A 13,975-nucleotide genomic window follows, 5' to 3' on the forward strand; every position below is an offset into this window, starting at 1 on the left:
ATGGAACATGAACTATTGAAAGAGAGGAGAAGGTGAGGGTTCTAGTCTGACATAGCCCACCCCCAGTCCATCGCCTTATGCCTGACAGTGCTGCCTCCCCCAGCCAACAGGTATGGTATGTACAACAGGTCAAGCTCCTGAAGCTGCCAGCCACCTTCATCCCTCAAAACTAGGCAGGTACATTCTGCTTCCAATTTTTATGATCTTTTGGCTTTAGTCTTTGTTCCCTTCACTGGCCTGGAGGACATTATAGCACATTCTTGTTAAATTTACCCATGAAGCCTTGAATGATAGCTAACAAAAGCTATCCTTACTCATCACTAAAATGTTTCTAATAAAAAGCCTATCTTACAAAAATGGAATAGCCTTGGACATTATTGAATGTTTTATGTTCATATCTGATGAGTCTGTTAATGTGTCATCTTCATGAAATCACATAAAGATACAAGTAGATGCCGTCAGTGATTGACTCCTATTTTAAGGAACTTAGCAAGTCAATGGTTCAAATAATGGAGGCCTTAATGGGAAAAGTTGTCACTGATTTCAGAAGTTATTGTTTTAACCTGTGTTTTCTCCTGTATGTGCCTGTATTGTCAGTATGGTATCTTCTTCCAATGCAGCCAGATATTCACCAAATATCTGAGCCACTTCCATGCTAATAAAACCTCTTGCTTATCCCACAGGACATATTGCAGAAGAGGGGTGCATGTGTAAGTTAGTTACAAGGGATCAAACATTGGGGGAGGCCATCAAAAATGTGAGTGACACCACTCTTGAATTGGACCCTGGCAATTAGAGGATCCTAATCCATTCCTCTATCCTTGGAATGTACATTTTGCTTGCCACTGTGCTCCCAGAAGCTGCTTCCAGGATACAGCCTTAAGAGGGAAATGTGATATTGAGACTATCTGAACTGGGTACATGAGTGAAGTCTTTTAAGGCCTCCTATATATTAACCTAAAATTCTGGAAGGCAGGTGCAGAAATGTAGTCATCTTATAATCACCCTAAAAAAGCCTAGTAAGTTCCTTGTTTATTAAACCTACCACCTTCCAATCTGAAATCGCCTGCCTCTTTTTTTCTTATTTTGGTCTCTCCTTGCTTTCTGTGTATTAGTAGAGGAGCAGTTTCAGATTATACCTGGAAAGGTCCAGCCAAATTTGTGAAGCAACAGGCACTTTGAAATTAATGAAATTTTAACATGTGTGAAAGAATTGCTACAGTAAATCTGTAGCTGTCACTTTAATCTGTCATTTACATTTAATTAACATTATCTTTAATAAAACAGTTGTATTTATCTTCTTTTATAATTAACTTGTCATCATTTGCTGATATTGAAAAAATATATACTTTAGCATCCTCTAAACATGAAGTTCAAGTAACAGACGTAATGTCTATTGTAATACTATGAAAAGATATTCACTGTTTATTTATTGGGCTATAATTACTGAAATGCATTGCCTACATCTCTTATCTTCCATTTTTGATATATAATATGCCTCTATCACTTAGGTGGAAATATGAACCAAGAAATTTTGACAACCTATCATATGAGTTTCTCAGGACACAAAGATATTGTACACTGACCTCATAAAAAAACTCTTAAAATTCTATGCAATTAGTATTAATATTTTCCAGCACATAAAAGCTACATATATGTATATATTCATAGTGAGATGGGCAAAAACTGCAAGACAATTTTATGTATACATTCTTCATGTAAATATATGAAAAGATATACAGCTACAGGGATGATATCTCCACTACATGTTTAATGTATAAATTCAAAAAGGATCAGTGTTTAAAAAAGCATTATCAACAACTCTAAAAAATTAAGAGCATTATCAAGTAAATATACTAGATCTATAATTACTTCAACTATAATTTATTAACTTTATTGATGCTTTTATCACAAAGTGGTAATATTTTAAAATAATACAATACCTTTAAATTATAACTACCTTATCATACACTCAGATACCAAGATTCAGGTTATAACAAATTTATTAAATATCAATTTCAAACAGATAATCAGCTGAACAATAGAAGCATAAACAGACTGTCAAATGGATAATTGAGTTCCTGTTGTCTTAGCTCTTTCATACATGGATACAGAATATGTGACAACTAATGACCAGTGACACATAGCATCTCCTGATAAGCTAAATAGTACCTTGATCCGTACACATCTGTTGAATAAATTGTGTAGCTTTTAATGTTTCTAGCCCTAAGCAAATTGTGCCAGTAAATTACTTCTACCTTTAACAAGATAATGAAAATGTTTCCATTGCCACAAGCATTTACCACTAACATTGTGCAATTCATATCCTAAGTTAATACCTTTCAAATATAGGCTGCATTTTAATTTACTATTGAAGAAAGCTCTGCAAAATTCATTATAGCCACACACTGAAAGATATTGTTAGTAAGTTATTCATTATATCAAAATTATATGTCTCGGATTTCACTGTACTGTGAATTTATCCTTATTAGTTCTCTTAACCTTTTTTCATCATTCACATAATTCCATTTTACCCTATTCTACATCTTCTCTCACTCTACTCCCAGCAAGATTTTTTTTATTTTATTTTATTCTTGTTCAAGTACAGTTTTCTGTCTTATATTCCCAGCCCTGCCCCCCAGTGCTCCCCACCCCCCTCCCATTTCCGCCCCCTACCTTAGTTATTGTCCATGTGTCCTTTATACTTGTTCATGTGAGTCCTTCCCCTTTTCCCCTGTGATTCTCTCCCCTTTCCCCTCTGGTCCCTGTCAGCCTGTTCCGTATTTCAGTGTCTTTGGTCATATTTTGCTTCCCAGCAAGAATTTTGATTGGTAATTAAATTTTTTGTTAACAGTATGATAGCCACTAAGGGGAAGTGTATGGGGTACAGGGAGGTTGAAGAAGGTAGAAGGGATCATATATATAGTGATGGAAAGAAACTAAACTTTGGGTGTTGAGCCCACAATGCAATATACAGATAATGTACTTCAGAATTGTACACTTGCAACATATAATCTTATTAACCAATCTTACCCCAATAAACTTAACTTCAAAAATTTTAATTCTAAAATAGTTAAAACCCTATTTCTTCAATTAGGCTAGATATTATTTTAGTGTTTTGTATATCAGATTTACATTGTATATATTATACTTAAGGGTAGTTTTACCTAGAAGCAAAGAGGTGGAATATTCCTTTCTTTTATTCTTTCCACTCCTGCTGTTACTTCGAAAGCCTACAAAACTTAGGGGGAAAAGTATACATCCCACTCTTTGGGGGTTAGAGCAAGATTCCACAAAGCACACCACTAGTGATAAGTAGGTAATAGTATCCAAATGTACACACATATTTAGTGTTGAAACAATCAATATACAAATGAAGTAGTCGAAGCATAAATTTATCCCCATAAATACTTTTAACAGACTAAGAAACTCCGTGAAGACTTAAAAGTCAAGCACAACCCAAATATGATAGCCACAGTAAAGCCCCTTCTTTTTTCTTCCCTTGAAGGAAGAAACCAGAAACAAAATCATTCCTATACAACCAATAAAACTTTTTTTAGGTCTCTGTTTGATGAACTCTGCCTTAGGGTACTCAGTTAATTCCGTAATATGTCCTTAACCAACTATACTTTAATAGTTTTTTTTAAAGAGAGAGATGTATTGTCTTCATATCTTCTGGAAAAGCTCTGTCTTTGGAAACCTAGGGGTCTGCAGACCTCAGTGTTAGAGACACTGGCCTATGTTATGTTATGCTTATGACATTAACATAGAAAACACATGTTATTGCCAAATCATATACATGTTTATTTGAAAAGTCAGGTTAATATTGACACCCAATGCTTTTATTATCACTATATTTCTCCTGCCTTTTCATATTTCTCATGTGGATATGAGACACAAAGGGAGACATTCTTAGTCAACTAACATGTTCCTGAGTATTTCATCACAATAACATTTCTTGGTGTTAAACAAACCAGATTTGAGCACACAGGGTATATTATCCAGAGTTTAATCATGGCCATATTCAGCAACTGTTACTATTTTACTGCTACTGTTTAAATCAAGTAACCTAATGAGCGTTTGCAAAAACATTCTCAAAGCTACTGGGATGCTACAGATTCACCAGGGAATTGTGAGAACATATATTGCTCCAATATACTTTACAGTAGTGAGAAATCAGAGAAAAGTATTTTGCTAAGTAATCCTTTTCTTTCCAAGTCATGGGTTTCAAAAGCTGCCAATACATAGATGTATCACCACAGATATTTTGACAACTTACTCATTTAAATTTATATATTAAGCATATATCACATTCATAGCATCATTAATACACGATGTTCTGAACATAAGTCTTAAACCAGTTTCAAAGGGGTCAAAGAGAGTCAAAAGAACAAAGGTGTTTCTCAATAATATCTTTATGACTTGGCTTTAAAATTAAAGGTGAAAAAGTGGACAATGAATGGCAGGGACAGTAGTTATGATACAGCTTCTTGAAAAAGAGCTTAATACAATTTTGACAGCTTTACTTGCACTTAGTACCTTTTTATTTTTCAATTAAAGTTCACATTCAATATGATTTTGTATTGGTTTCAGGTGTAGAGCATAGTGGTTAAACAATCATGCACTTTACAAACTGGTGCTCCATCCCTGATATTTCAAGTACCTACCTGGCACCATCCATAGTCATTATAATATTATCTCCTTTATTCCCCATGCTGTTCTCTACATTCCCATGACTATTTTGTGACTACCAATTGGTACTTCTAAATCCTTTCACCTCTATTGACCCTCATTTTATTAATGAATGATTTAATAACTTATTATAAATTTTAAATAGAATCAGAATTTTAAAGTCAACATATCCTTAGAAATTATAAAGATTGTGCACTTATTTCACAGTTGAATAAACTGTGGGCCAGAGAACTGAAGTCTTTCAGAAGTTGTTTTATGAAAAATGTCTAATGTTTATACAGTAAGCTCTTATATGTCTAATTCACTTTGTCCAACACCTAATATATTATAGAACACAAACTTACTAAATAAGTGCTTTGGAAAATGATGATATTTAGATATCAAGTAAAGGACAATCCTGACTATATTCCTTTGATGGGCTGCTGTAACAAAGTACCAACTGGATGGCTTAAACAGAAATTTATTCTCTCACAATTCTAAAGAAGTCTGGACTCAAGGTGATAGGGTTGATAGGGTTGGTTCTTTCTGAGGGCAGTGAGGGAAAGATTTGTTCTAGGCCTCTTTTCTTGGCTTGTAAATGGCTACCTTCATGGTCAGATAGCATTATCCTTATATGTGTGTCTGTATCCAAATTTCCTCTTTTAATAAGACACTAGACATATTGGATTAGGAGCCTACTCTACTCCAGTATGACCTATCTTAATTTAACTAATGACATCTACAATGACCCTATTTGAAAATAAGGTTACTTTCTAAGATACTGGGGGTTTGGACTTCAACAAATTAATTTGGGGAGTACAATTCAACTCATAACACTGACTAATTGCTTATTCCAGTAACAAGATTATAGACTGACTTTATTAGCAAAAAGGCCATCAGTTCCTGTGCTCCCTCTCCCAAACTCCCCACCCCATGATATTCTAATTCCCAGAACCTGCAAATATTTTAGTTTTCATGGAAAAAGTGAATTAAGTGTGCAAGAGGAATTAAGGTTGCTAACTAGTTAACCTTGAAATAAAGAAATAATCCTAGATTATTTGAGTGTGTACCCATGTTATCATTAGGAACCTTAAATGTGGAAGATAGAGGCAGAAGATTAAGTGTGAGAATGGGTATGATGTGGAAAATATTTGATCAGCCATTGCTAGCTTTGAAGGTGGAAGGCAGCTGCAAGCCAAGGAATGTGGATAGCTTCTAGATGCTGGAAAATGTAAAGAAATAGATTCTTTCCTAGAGCTTCAACAAAGGGAAGCCTTACTGACATTTTGATTTTAGCCCAATCACACCTATTTCAGACCTCTAACAACCAGAACTATAAGATAATACACGAATTGTATCAACCTACTATGTTTGTGCTAATTTGTTATAGCAACAAATAGAAAACTAATATAGCTCCTCTTAAAGATGTTAGTGACAGTGAGGTCAATCCATATATGCTCTTCTTTAAGACTCTGTTGGCAAGTGAAATAGAATAAATATAATTTTAATGGTAAGGCAATTACTATCACCAAAATAAGTGGATTCACTCACACTTTTAATGATTTTCCTCATCACATAGCTGTAGCTATCAATTATATAATGTTGACTCCAGAATGGAGCAACACTGGTATATATTAGCCATGTAATACTTTGTTACTTACTTCTTTATACATGTAAAAATTGACAAGAGGAAATTCAGAGGTTCTTTTCTTTGACTGCCAGCTCTTAAAAGTTGAAGTTGTACAAGGAGTCAAACTAAATTGGTACTTTACACATAATCAATGCTAAGTTCAAAAAAGGGGGCAGAAGCACAAAGTGGAGTAGAAGTAGCCACTTCAATAAATGGTGTTGAGAGATCTGGACAGCTAAATGCAAAACAATGAAACTTGACCACCAGTGTACACTATACACAAAAATAAACTCAAGATAGATAAAAGACTTAAATAAAGCCCTGGGTGCTATAGCTCAGTGGATTGAGTGCCAGCCTGCAAAACAAAGGGTTGCTGGTTCAATTCATAGTCAAGGCACATGTCTGGGTTGAGGACCAGGTCCCCACTGTAGGGTGTGTGAGAGGCAACCACACATTGATGTTTCTCTCCCTGTCTTTCTCCCTCCTCTCCCCTCTCTCTAAACATAAATAAATACAATCTTTTTAAAAACTTAAATATAAGTTGCAACATCATAGAAGTCCTAAAGAAGAACACAGCAGGAAATCTCAGATATTCCACACAGCAATATTTTCACCAATGTGTCCCTACAGCAAAGGACATAACGGAAAAAATAAACAATGGGACTCATCAAAATAAAAAAAACTTCTGCATGGCCAAAGAAAACATCAGCAAAATGAAAAGGGAACCAACTGTATGGAAAATACTTGCCAATAATACCTCAGACACAGGTTTGATCTCCAAAATATATAAAGAACTCATATGACTCCACTCCAGGAAGACAATCCAAATAAAAAATGGGCAAGACTTGAACATACACTTCTTCAAGGAGGACAGGCAGAGGGCCCAGAGACATATGAAAGGATGCCCAGCGTCACTAGCCACAAGAGAGATTAAAATTAAAACCACAATGAGATACCACTTCACATCGGTCAGAATGGCCATCAAAAACAAATCAACAAACAACAAGTGCTGGAGAGGTTGTGGATAAAAGAAAACCCTAGTACACTGTTGGTGGGGATGCAGACTAGTGCAACCACTGTGGAAAACAGTATGGAATTTCCTCAGAAAACTAAAAAGGGAACTGCCTTTTGATCTGGTAATTTCACCGCTGGGATTATACCCTAAGAATCCTGAAGCACCAATTCAAAAGACTCTATCCATGCCATTGTTCACAGCAGCACAATTTACAATGGCTAAGTGCTGCTGGAAGCAACCTAAGTGCCCATCAGTAAATGAGTGGATCAAAAAACTGTGGTACATTTACATGGAATTCTATGCATCAGAAAGAAAGAAGGAGCTCCTACACTTTGCAACAGCATGGATGGAACTGAGAGCATTATGCTAAGTGAAATAAGCCAGGTGGTAAAATACAAATACCATGTGATCTCACCTATAAGTGAACCTAATGAACAAAACAAACCAGCAAGCAAATAGAACCAGAGACTTTGAAATAAAGAACAAAGAGGTTCAGTGACCAGAGGGGATGGGGGAAAGGATAATGGGGGGGAAAGGGGGAAGAGTTTTCAGGAACATGTATAAAAGACATATGGACAAAGCTATAGAGGGGTAGGATTGAGGGTGGGGGTGGGAAGGTTGGGGGAGTGGTGGGGGAAAAACGGAGAGAAGTTTACTTGAACAATAGAGAAAAAAGAAAAAGAAAACATTTTTCTTTACATTAAGTAGTACTAGCTTGGAAAAGAAAAAAAACAAATTGACATTTAGCATCTTTTAAGCATTCATTGATGATAAAAGTGAGCCTATAGATTCTAAATAAAATTTTTGACTATTAAGTTTATTAATTTACATACATATTAAATAACTTCATGTTTTCTTTTTTTAATTATTGGAATTTTTAAAAGTATACTTTATTGATTATGCTATTACAGTTGTTCCATTCCCCCCTTCATTCCTCTCCACCCTGCAGACCCTCTCCTCCCACATTCCCCCCCTTTATTTCATGTACATGTGTCTTAAGTTCTTTAGCTTCTACATTTCACATACTATTCTTGCCCTCCTGTCTATTTTCTACCTACCATCTATGCTACTTATTCTCTGTATCTTTCCCCCCTCTCTCCTCCTCCCACTCCCCTATTGCTAACCCTCCATGTGATCTCCATTTCTGTGGTTCTGTTCCTGTTCTAGTTGTTTCCTTTGTTTTTGTTTTAGGTTTGATCATTAATAAGTGTGAGTTTGCTGTCATTTTACTATACATGTTCTTTATCTTCTTTTTATTAGATAAATCCCTTTAACATTTCATATAATAAGGGCTTGGTGATGATGAACTTCTTGAACTTGACCTTATCTGAGAAGCACTTTATCTGTCCTTCCATTCTAAATGAAAGCTTTGCTGGATAGAGCAATCTTGGATGTAGGTCCTTGTTTTTTGACCAGAACAGAATGAAGAAACAAGAATTTTTTAAAATGAGGAGAGGTTTTAGAACTTCCAGGACATCTTTAAATGTTCCAACATCCAAATAGAGGTGCCAGAAGGGAAAGAGGAAGAGCAACAAGTGGAAAACTTATTTGAACAAATAATAAAGGAGAACTTCCCCAGTCTGGCAAAGGAAATAGACTTCCAGAAAGTCCAGGAATGTCAGAGGGTCCCAAAGAAGTTGGACCCAAGGAGGAACTCACCAAGGCACATCATAAGTACATTAGCCAAAATAAAAATGAAGGAGAGAATCCTAGAAGCAGCAAGAGATAAGGAGACAGTTACCTACAAAGGAGTGCCCATCAGACTGTCAGCTTATTTCTCAAAAGAGACCTTACAGGCAAGAAGGGGCTGAAAAGAAGTATTCATGTTTTCTTAGAATAGTGGAGATGAATCAACTGTGAGGAGATTCCAACACAACATATGCCTAGTCTATGAAGGGCAAAGCTATTTGGAGAATAGGTGTCAGATAATTACTTTCACAAATGGCATAGCTATTTCATCCTGAAAACATAGTATAATATATAAAGAAACACATTAAAACAATATATTAGTGTGGTAGAAAACTTATCTCATAATTTATTTGTTCACAAAACCATCCAGAAACACTTCCACCATTACTTGACACTTGACAATAGAAATGAATAGCGTATGGGTCTGTCTGCATGCCTTCTGCCAGTGAAGCCAGAGGAGGTCAAATGCAATGATACCTTTCTCCTAAATGACAGCTTTTCTATTAAAAATTTCTCTTCACTGAGAGAAAAAAGAAAATGTCATAGGCATCAGAGACTCAGAGAGAAGTTAGGGAGAAACAGACACACACTTTTTAAAGACTATTCAGAGGGGCCTCATTCTAGCTCTACAACCTATAACCTAATAGTTAAGAGTGCAAACTCTGCTTTAAAGCCTTGCATCTGCCACTCACTGCTTGTGTGACCTTGAGCAAGCACCATGAACAAATGGTTGTCTACATGAGAAAAGTGCCTGCCCAGGTCATATACGTAATATGTTTGCATGGCTGGTGATAAAAACCTTTAAAAAATTGCCCCCAACTCCAAAGAAAATGAAATTAAGAAAATGTTTTCTGAAAATTTTGCCTCTCTGACAAATAATATGTTTAAAGATTCTAAGGATCAACCCATTTGACATAAGTATAGTTCTAAAACAACAGGAGACCAAGAAGGTATGACAGATGCTCTTGTAGATTTCTTTACAGATGTGAAGTATACAGTATAATCTTATTTATTCATTTGCCATGTACCTAGATCTCTGGTTAATCCAGACAGTTTTGCTACTAGTTGGCATAAGGATGACAGCATTTATTTGCAAAGACAGGTTTCAGTTTGGAAAGATCTCAGGTTGTAAGTGACAGCTTCTGAATTTATTTAACCTTACCAACTCCCTTCTTACGTAGAATATATCCCTCTAAAATTTCTCCTATTTACTTCCAAACCAGTATGCCTAGATATAATGTATTCAGTGGAAGTATATTAACACATACTTGATTTCATATTTAGATAAATGGCTCCACTGCAAAATCAAAATTAACAACTCAAATATTTTTAACTTGTTGGAGAGTAACATGACACAAAAATATAATTGCCTCTGGAAATACAATACTATTTTAAAAGCATTATTAAATAATATTTTAAAACACATTTGTATATATAATTTCCCATGCCATTTTTTAAACCAAGACTGATAGAGTGTGTTTTAATAAAATACCTAAGAAGAAATGTAAATATACAACATTTGGTCAAGATTAAAAATGACTGATTTCTGTAGAAATAGTATGGTGTTCATGAAACCATTATGGGGTTTGGAGGGGGTTGGGGGGAAGGGTGGGGAGAAAGTACAGACAACTGTAATTGAACAACAGTAAAATAATTTAAATTAAAAAACCACATCCAACATGCACATAAGAACAATATAAGGCAAGCTATAAGAAAATGAGAAATATAACAACTGATGTAAGAGTTCTAGGAATGTTGAGCTTAACAAGGATTGGGTTAGGCTTGGAAGGCACTTATGGAAAGGTGTAACTTGAGTTAAGCTTCCAAGGTGAGTAAAATACGAATACGCAGAAGAGAGGACAACTTAGGTGAGAGAAGTGGTATTGATGTAAATAGCAGAGTTCTGGAGATAGATTGTTCAGGGGACATTAAGAACAGTCATGCAGTGAAGAATAAAGAAAAATAGAGAACCTCTGGTACAATAAAACCAGATTATGAAGCCATTTGCACTCCAAGTGTAACTGGACTTGGAACAATAGATTATAGAGAGCCAAGAATATTTTGGTGAAGAAAAATGACTTGATGAAAACAGTGTTCACGGATCATCAGCCTGACAGGATGAATTAGGGATTTGGGGCACAAAGGGAGGCGGACTAAGAAGCTTGTGGAGTGACTGGATGGGTGGTGATGAGATTTTAGTTGCAGCATAAGAGAAACATGGTGAGAGAAGGAAGCCCTGGCTGATATGGCTCAGTGGATTGAGTGTAGGCCTGCAAACCAAAGGGTCTCTCTCAGGTTGGATTCCCCATCAAGGCACACGCCTGGGTTGCAGGCAAGTTCCCTAGTAGGGGGCCCTCAAAAGGCAACACACTTTCCCTCTATTCTCTCTCCCCAATCCTCTCTAAAAATAAATACATAAAGTCTTTTTTAAGAAACTATTTTAAAAAAAGAGAGAAAAATGGTAGGAGAGGGGTTTCAAAGGAAAATCTACCAGGACTTGATAAGCCCTTAATTATGATGAGAAATGGAGAAAAATCCAGTTTTTGCTGTGAAATAGTCAAGACTTCATGACCAGGCAGTGGAGGACAATTAATAACACTACCATACAATTTGTACACCAATGACAAGCAGGTTGTTTCTCAGAGTTGGTAAGTTTTGTAGCCCCTCTCAATGAAGGAGAGCTGGAGAAGGTGTCTCAAAATAGGATTTGATTTTTGTGGTTCTACCAGAGACACAAAGGAAGAAGAAAGAGAGACTTAGCAGCAAACCTGAAACAGAGACCAAGGCTTTGTAAAAGACTGTTCTAAAAAGGAAAAAAAAAAAGACAAGAAAAAATGTCTTACTTTGGATCTCCACAATGGACCTCACTCTGAGTATCTCCAAAGAGTTTAAGTTTCACAATCAGTGACTGGCAACCCACATCAGAGTTCCTCGATGACTAAACGTGTGATTTACTTAAATTAGTGCCTTTTTGTTTTCCAGATGGTTTCTCATCTCAGTAATTTCTATTCCACAAATACTTCTCTTGAGTTCTTTTAATTATTCCAAACCTGATATCTGTCGATTAAGAATTTTCCTTCTTAAACTCATCAGGCCCATTTTGGGTCTGGATATGCTCAGTAGGTCAGATTCAAAAGGAACTGACAGATCACTCCTCATCAACTGGAACTTGAAACATCACAGGGCAAACCCTTAACCCTTCCCAGATTCTTCCCAGATTCTTCCCAGACAGAGCTCAACCCCACCCCCTCCAACGAGATGGAAGAAGCGCCTGCGCATATTCCACGCCTATTTTCCTGGCCAAGAACTGCCCCCTCCAAGTTATGAATGCGCAGGCGCAGCACCCTCAGTGCGTTTGAGCAGGGTTGTGAGAAATCTACTGTCCAGTGAAATCTAGAAGTGGTGGAATTCATCCCCCCCTCCCAGCACTCCTTTCTTCGGAGGCAGAGGCGCCACTTCCTCCTATTCCGGGGCCAGAAGCGCGTCCCTAAAGTCGCCTTATCTTAGAGCAAGGTCCTTCGATTTCTGGCAATGCTCACTGTATCGCTATCCTCAGCTAATTTCTAACCTCAGGCTGCTGCCAGCCTTCGCGGGGGTAGAGGCAGTTGGCTCCCCCAAAGCTGCACCAGTTTGTTGGCAGCCTCTTTAGGCCTCTGAAGCTACGGGGTGCCCACTGGGCAGAACATTAACTAGGTCCCTTTCTCGCCTTCCTTCGCCCTTCACACCCACCCTGTCTGGGTGCTTACCTCGGGTGTGGCGAGGTCACGGGAGGGATCAGAGGATCCCAGATCAAGCCACTGTTGGGCCCGGCGAATTCAGCAAGATTTTTCCTGGGTCTCCACTGCCTCCTCAGACAATGAAATCAGCGTGTCCGATCATCAATTCTCATCATGATCGTGACGTCACGAAAGACAGCGGCCAATGGGAGCCCGAGATCAGCTCTGGACAGTCCCTGGCCTCAGCCCAGAACACAAGAGTAAGGGAGGGGGAGGGGAAGGGGAGTTAACTGCCTGCATTGGGGCTGCCTCTTCCCCACATGTCTGAGCTGCGTTCAAGGCCTGGCCTCTCCGTATCTCTCTGTTCTTGAATGGCTGTAAACGCTCAGCATCCCTGTAGTAATTATACGCCAGTCATATGAGCAGGTGTTGCCTTGTCTTCCAACTTGGGATTCACTTTCCGCAGAATTGTAGAAAGCTGCTAGAATCAAATGATCACATACAGAAATACAGTCTGGTGTGGTCAGTGTTCAATTGACAGTGTTACTCAAGTCAAGAACGTGTTCATCGCGAGCCTTTGAATTTGTCAATAAGAGACAGTGTACAGTTTTATGTGACCTGTTAGCGATGACTACTGAGGCACGAAATTAAAATTATGGGTTCTGGTCATCTAACCTCAATCTCTGTTCCAGAAGTTACTTGAGTGATCAGCATTACACAATTACAGAACAATCGTCAAGCCATATGTTACATCATTTAACAATCACTTAGTATACTCCCAAAATTTGTTGGATGCCATGAGAAATGTAGAAATTATTGGTCCTCTGTTATTATACAACTTACATCATTTGGCAGATAAAGATAAGTCTACATTAAACATTCATAACAATAAAATAAACTACATGATAATGTGCTCAGTCATGAACCACGGACAAGTGCTACATCGTTTAATGACTGAAAACATTAGTGAGGTGATGATAGCTGGAGAAGCATTCTATGCTACAGTTGAAACTTGAAATGGTCTTGAGCGGTGGTTAAGAGAGGATGAAAAACACATTGTCATAAAGGGGAAGGAATAGGGAAACATTAAAAAGTACAGATATGTATGATGTGAGGAGGTCCATGAAGAAATCAGCCTGACCGATAGACGGTATATGTTGAGGACTAGTGGGGAATACGCTAGGTTGATAATAAAAGCCTTTAAAGTAGGCAAGGAACTTTGATGTTAGTAAAAATTGCCAAAGGTCCTAAAAG

The 13,975-nt window shown here is 37.3% G+C and overlaps 1 protein-coding gene across 1 annotated transcript in view; it reads right to left on the reverse strand.

Annotated features, from left to right (window-relative positions):
* Positions 1 to 12,903, reverse strand: part of HDX (highly divergent homeobox) — a 98,076-nt gene extending 85,173 nt beyond the window's left edge. The window contains exon 1 of the mRNA XM_037038337.1: positions 12,752 to 12,903. The gene's annotated coding sequence lies outside the window, so the exon portion shown is untranslated. The remainder of the gene's footprint in view (positions 1 to 12,751) is intronic.
* Between the last annotated feature and the right edge of the window lie 1,072 nt (positions 12,904 to 13,975).

This window comes from Sturnira hondurensis, unplaced genomic scaffold (assembly GCF_014824575.4).
Source record: "Sturnira hondurensis isolate 20B ecotype Veracruz unplaced genomic scaffold, ASM1482457v3 Scaffold0024230, whole genome shotgun sequence".
Taxonomy (NCBI): domain Eukaryota; kingdom Metazoa; phylum Chordata; class Mammalia; order Chiroptera; family Phyllostomidae; genus Sturnira; species Sturnira hondurensis.